Genomic DNA, 6000 nt, shown 5'->3' with positions numbered 1-6000 from the left:
GTGGGGGCGTCTTATATGGGCGCGCGTGGGCGGTGACGGCGACAGGGAAGAGAAGGGAGGTGGGGGATGGAGTGATTAGCGAGCTGGTTAACGATAGATTAATCCGGATTTGGACGCAATTCTTGGCACGTTGCGAGGTGATCTGTGGAAGGAGTCAACGTCTTAGGCCTAGTTTAGGAGATGGAGTACAACCTACTCGGTCGGAGCCTGCAAAATGGCAGGCCGGGATGTAACAGTGCCTGCCTACGTAGTGGGTACACTTCCCGTTTTGTCCTTTTTCACCGGGGCTTGACATGGACGCACCACATGTCGGGAACTCGAGGAGCTGAAATCGTCTACGGCCGCCCATGCTTCAACGGCTGATGGCCTAATGCCTTCATGGCTTCAACTATGAAATATCCCTGGTGGAGACTGCTCTAAAATTGTGGGTGTGAAATTGTGAATTGCTCTCATATTACCATTTTATTTTGTTCGTATGTTTTTTAGATATAATTTACCTCCATGATTAATTTTTTTCTTAAAAAAATATTGCCACTATACCTGCAAAAAAGATATCGATTCACCCAAGAATGCATAGAAAAATCTACAAAGAGTACAATCAAACATAGATTGCACAATATCATGTTATTAGTATTTAGTGTTCGCATATTCCTAGGATATGATATATGTCCACCGATTGAAGTTTTTTAAAAGAGATGTCATATAGCTCTGCATTCGGTTAAAAAAACTCATGGGAAGTACAGTCACACATAGTTCACGGCGACAAGTGAAGATAGAGGTTAGACACATGTCGCATCATGTCTTTCTTCCTATTTGACGGTGTTAAGGATAGCTAGTGGAACAACCGGCCGATATGACACGATGCAATTGGGCAGTTGATAGCCATTTGGACTTCCTACATGTCATTTGTTGTTGTTGGAGAGAAGCAGCCTCTAAATGGTTGAAAGAGGGTGCTTTTGGTTTTATTGTGAAACCATAAAAAAATAGGGGAATTAGTAATTTTGTAAATAATTTGTGAAAGGCATACATATGGCAGTGCTTCCAAAGTTGAAAAGTGGAGCCTTAGGATTTGTTCTTGATTTCAAATGCTGGAAAGTGGAGCTTATATGGATGAAACATGATTTTCTCTCCATTTAGTCTAGCTCTTATGCTTTTTCTTTGATTTGTCATGATAATTTCCACATTTACATTAAATTGAGATTCTTGTTCTTTTTTTTTTCACGCAAGGTCTTCTTGCATTACTCTTTCCTTTATGCGTTAGGTGTGGAAATTAACAGATTTCCACTTGAGATTCCTGGAGTTCCCCTCTTTCTTCCCAAATTCTTTACGAAATGGAAATAAATCGATGAAAGATATTCGTTTCCTGTTTCTTGTGCTACCGTTTCCATGGGAACAAAAAAAGAATGTTGCTTCAAAATTGCATTTGCCGTGCAGCCCTGGCTTGCCAAGTTGGCATTGTTGAGGACAAGCTAGCAAAGATTCCTTTTGCAGCGACGAGGTGTCGAGACGTGCCTGCCAGACTGGTCACTGAACGTGATGACGTGGCCGAGTCAGCATACCCCTGACCCACCGGCACGTGTCGAGCTCTGGGTACGCGCGTACAGCTTCTCCCATGCACCTATACGGGCTATATACACTGGCACAGTACTGTACAGAGACCATACAGACGCACATGAAGCTAACGAGAGGGGCAGATCGGTAAATTGAGCTCAGCGCATAGATCAGTGTGTCCGTGCCATGCAGATAGTGTTGTGCCGTACTACTGATCTGGACAAAACTATGACACGATCTCGGTCAACAGGAGCCCACTGTAACGTTGACCTGTGAGAGGACGGATGGATGGAAGTGATGGGTCGATCTGAGCCGTCCAGTCCGTGCATGGATGACCACAATTCCAGTAGCTCGGGCTCATCGAGTCATCGTCCACACCTAGGGGTTCACGAGTCATGTGGCAGTTCATAATGTCACCAATTAGCATGGGGCTTAGCATGCCGTCAGTGATGATAAAAAGCCCCAGCACATGACGACCCAAAAGGGAATTTTTGCTTAGGGCACTGCTCGACCATCATCATCGCTACCACCATCCTTGATCTATGGGCACTTTTCGGTTTGACTAAATTTAGCTAAGGATCAGGGAGTATTTTGAACGGCGCCCGGATGATTAGCCATGATTGTTCATGAAAAAGAGGTCCTCTTGAGCATGTGATGTTAGTGTGTGCCTATGAGCCTAGTGCTATATGATAAGTTTTGAGGGAACTCCTATTAAGTTTTTCAAACTTTGACTATCAATACTTTGTAAAATAATTAGTTTGTGTAGATTCCCTCTAAAAATAACCTTATAATCTCATAATTTATTGGAATCTATAAATATGTTCAAAATGAAGTGGGCAAATATATTGTACAACATTTTTTTAGCGGAGGGAATAGTAGTTTATACGCAAGAGTGGTTTGTGCCTTGGTCCAAAGGTAGCAAGGACGGCTTGAAAGTTTCTTTTCTTTGGTGTTTTCAAGTAATTAAGGTTGGACGGTCAGCAAGTGCACTTTTTTATGAAACAGGTGGGTAATCCCCTACTGATTATATATATAAATTAAACACGGGTGAGAACAAAAGAGCAAGTGCACTTTTTTTTGGTCCTGTAGTAGCACTACAGCAGTACTAGCGGCCATTGATGGAGTTCATCCATCGCGTGTTATCAGCTTAACATATCATCTATTTAAACACATAAGCCTTGCAGCGACATGCTCAAAGCCACTACAATTTTCAAGAGTGACGGTGTGGAACACATGTGCTTTACTATTTCATATCAATCAGCAAAGCAAGTGTACACAGAACAAGCGACGAGCACACTAAAAAAGCCACAAAAAATGTAGTGAAATCAAGGACCATGATGCACACTTGTTATTCAGGACTTTTCCTTCCTCTTTCCCGTGCATATTCCCTCATCGTTCATCAAGATCTTGAATTCTTGCCTCCACGCAAGCCGGCAGTGCTGACCGGTATTATATTTTTACGATATGCCTTTGCAATTGGTGATTTTTTTTTATACGATTCCATCTTGTACATTTTCACGTGAAGTATGCTCCAACATGCGCTACTAAGTACTAAACCCTTTTTATCCATTCACATAATCTTTTTTTTAAAAAAAATCAACTTGCAAGGCAACGCTGTCATGAAGCACGTGAAGTACTGGCATCCGAAAGCAACAGATATGCGTGTACACTTTTGTTCGTAGTGCTCCTCGAACAAATTCGCTTCCCATGACACAAATTCTCGTCGAACCGAAGGAAGAAACAACGTTGCTTCATTACAAGATTACTACATTTCCAAAGTAAAAGAAAAAAAAAGAAGAAAATAACCTCACAGCATGTGCTACTCTCGCTTCAGAGATAAACTACCCTTGGACATTTACCTCGGCAGCAGCTTTATTTGTGAACGCAATCAGCCCTCCACGAATCTTATTACACACTCTCAATTAAAAAAAAGAATCTTACACTGTCTCTCGAGAAACTTAAAATAAAAAAAAAGAGAAACTTAAAAAAAATCGCGGCGGTTTGCAACGACGATCGCGTGCATCGGACACCGTCACCGATGAGAGGAAGAGGATAGACTAGTGTATCTCTGTCAAGGCGTGTCCCTTGGGAGCAAGTCGCCGCCTCTCCTCCGTCAGTGTCAGTTGCCGTGCATGGGTTCCCACGCTACCGGATGGGATCAAATCAGGCCATGTGCGAGCCTTGCTCGTTTCGGGCAGGGCCGCAGGGGGCATATATCGCCGCCGGACGGTCGTCGCAGTCACCGATGAACAGGCCGCCGGATCGCTAACCCCTGCGTGATCACTGTTTAATCTAGTTTAATTAGTTACTGCTTCGAGTAAAGTATGGAGTGGAAAGTTGTGCGAGAGGATCTGCATCGTTGATTGTTGCAGGAGTATCCTCGTGTTCTCACGCGGAACGGTGGAAGGGGCGTTCCTCTCTTGGCGGCGGTTTGCATTGAGATATGTAAGGAATTATACGGAAATAGGACTACTCCTAATTCAATTCAGGTCTTGTTTCAGGATTGAATCATGGAAGGGATTCGTTTCTGGAGGGGAATGAGTGGATCCGGTTGTGTCACTCAATTCTGAAGGGTTTTGTTCCGGAGGTTAAAATATGGGGACTGATTTCGGATCATTAAGAGGTCGGAATAACCAAAATGAGCTCTATTCCAATCCAAACCAAGCGGTTATTACCGAGTCAAATCAACCCGTGCGGAATAGATATCGTTCCGGACGGTTCCGAGAGAACTGAACGAGGCCTTAGTGTTGGTTCTTCTGGTCGCTTGTAACTGTAAATATCAATAATTCTTCAATACACCTCAGCTCGCAACCTAGAACAAGTTGGCTCAACCTCCTAAGTCCTAACGAACGAAGCCAAAATATATTTTCTACTTGTTAGATTGCGATCTAGTATTATGAGCCGAGTCGGACCAACTCATCATCTAAACGACCCAGAGTGAGCCAATAAGTCGGCTCGGCATTCATCCCTACTGGGTGGCCAACCAAAATGCCTTATCTAGTTCTTGGCAAAGAACAGAGTTCATTGTCACAACCAACAACAGGTTTGGTGGATCACCTTCGTCGATTTTGTGCTAAAAGCCCCTTTAAAGATTTGAGCTCATAACCTAAAAAATATACGCTCTGAATCTTAAATGGACTACACACTAGCGATTGTCTCATCACACGTGGCACGGGAAAAGAAAGCGAATCAATGAATCATCAAACTAGCAGTTGGCTCGTGGTTAGTAGTGTGATGCCATTTCCTCTTTACAGCTAGCGCCCCAAGCGCCCAACACGTACACACAACTTGGTTTGCCGTCGCCGCTATCACGCACATTCTTTCCATTCACTCTCAACAGTCTCAATTGCTTGGGCATATCTGCTTAAACGCTTGAAAGGGATGCAAGACGGAACGGGATGGGAATTTTGCGTGTAAGCCACAAATCCCTTGGGCCTGTCAACGTCTCCTCCTCGTGACTGTATGCACTTGACGCAAATCTCAGGAATATTTGCAGTTGACGGCAGGGTCGTTCCAGTTGCAGGATTCTCGCTCATTATTTTTTTTTTGAAACGAAAGATTCTCGCTCATTATTGGGCCAAAGGGATTAACGTGTAGCCATGCATTGGCTCCAGCAGTCTCGATCATGGGATAGCCAATTAGCCATTGCTAAATCATTGAGCTGATCTTACTACTCAACTAGCCTCTTCCACGCAGCAGAAAGGCATTGCAGGATTGGCTTGCAGTCCATGTCATGCACTGCAGGCATGTTTCAGACTTCAGGCTCACTGACATGACATCCAGCCCAACCGGCAGCAAACCATCCAAACGATAAACAAACCGGGAGCACGCTGACCGGCCGGCCGCCGCCTTGCACGGAACGATCCGATCTGCCGATTAGAAAATGCTCTGAACTGGCCTGAAGACGGCGAGCCCATGCGGGCAGCCGGAATCTTCCTCTTGTGCTTGGTCGGCCTCCGGGCTTGTCCCACGCGAGGACACGGATCCCGCCGGGGCGGCCGCGGCCTCGTGGCGTGCCCTGACGGGAGGGGCAGGTCAGGGACAGGACGGCATGAGGGTGGGTTGGGGCCGATGGAATGGCCGGGATCCGGCGGGCATGAGCCGAAACCAGAAAGTGTCGTGAGTTGTGAGCAAGCAAGGGTCTCGGACCAGCCGATTAGGTTATCTGATTAATTAACAAATGTGGATTAGTTTACTTGGTTTTTTTTAACAGAGTTGCCAACTTTGTAGGTGCCCTTTTCTGCGTCGGCAGACCACTACTGCCTTTCCCTTTTTGGTGGGATGATGTGAGTATGTAAATGCGAGTGTGTCCACGCCTGCGTCTTCGTTTATTCAAACTCCCGTTCCCGCCGTCGGCCGCTACTATGCCAATCCGCAGCGAAGAACGCCAATCCGCAATGAAGAATCAGACCCTTACCACCAGGATCTGCGGCCACCATGTGAGCCTCG

Source organism: Setaria viridis, chromosome 6, assembly GCF_005286985.2.
Source record: "Setaria viridis chromosome 6, Setaria_viridis_v4.0, whole genome shotgun sequence".
Taxonomy (NCBI): Eukaryota; Viridiplantae; Streptophyta; class Magnoliopsida; order Poales; family Poaceae; genus Setaria; species Setaria viridis.
The sequence above is the reverse complement of the archived record's forward strand: the minus strand, read 5'-3'. Positions refer to the sequence as shown.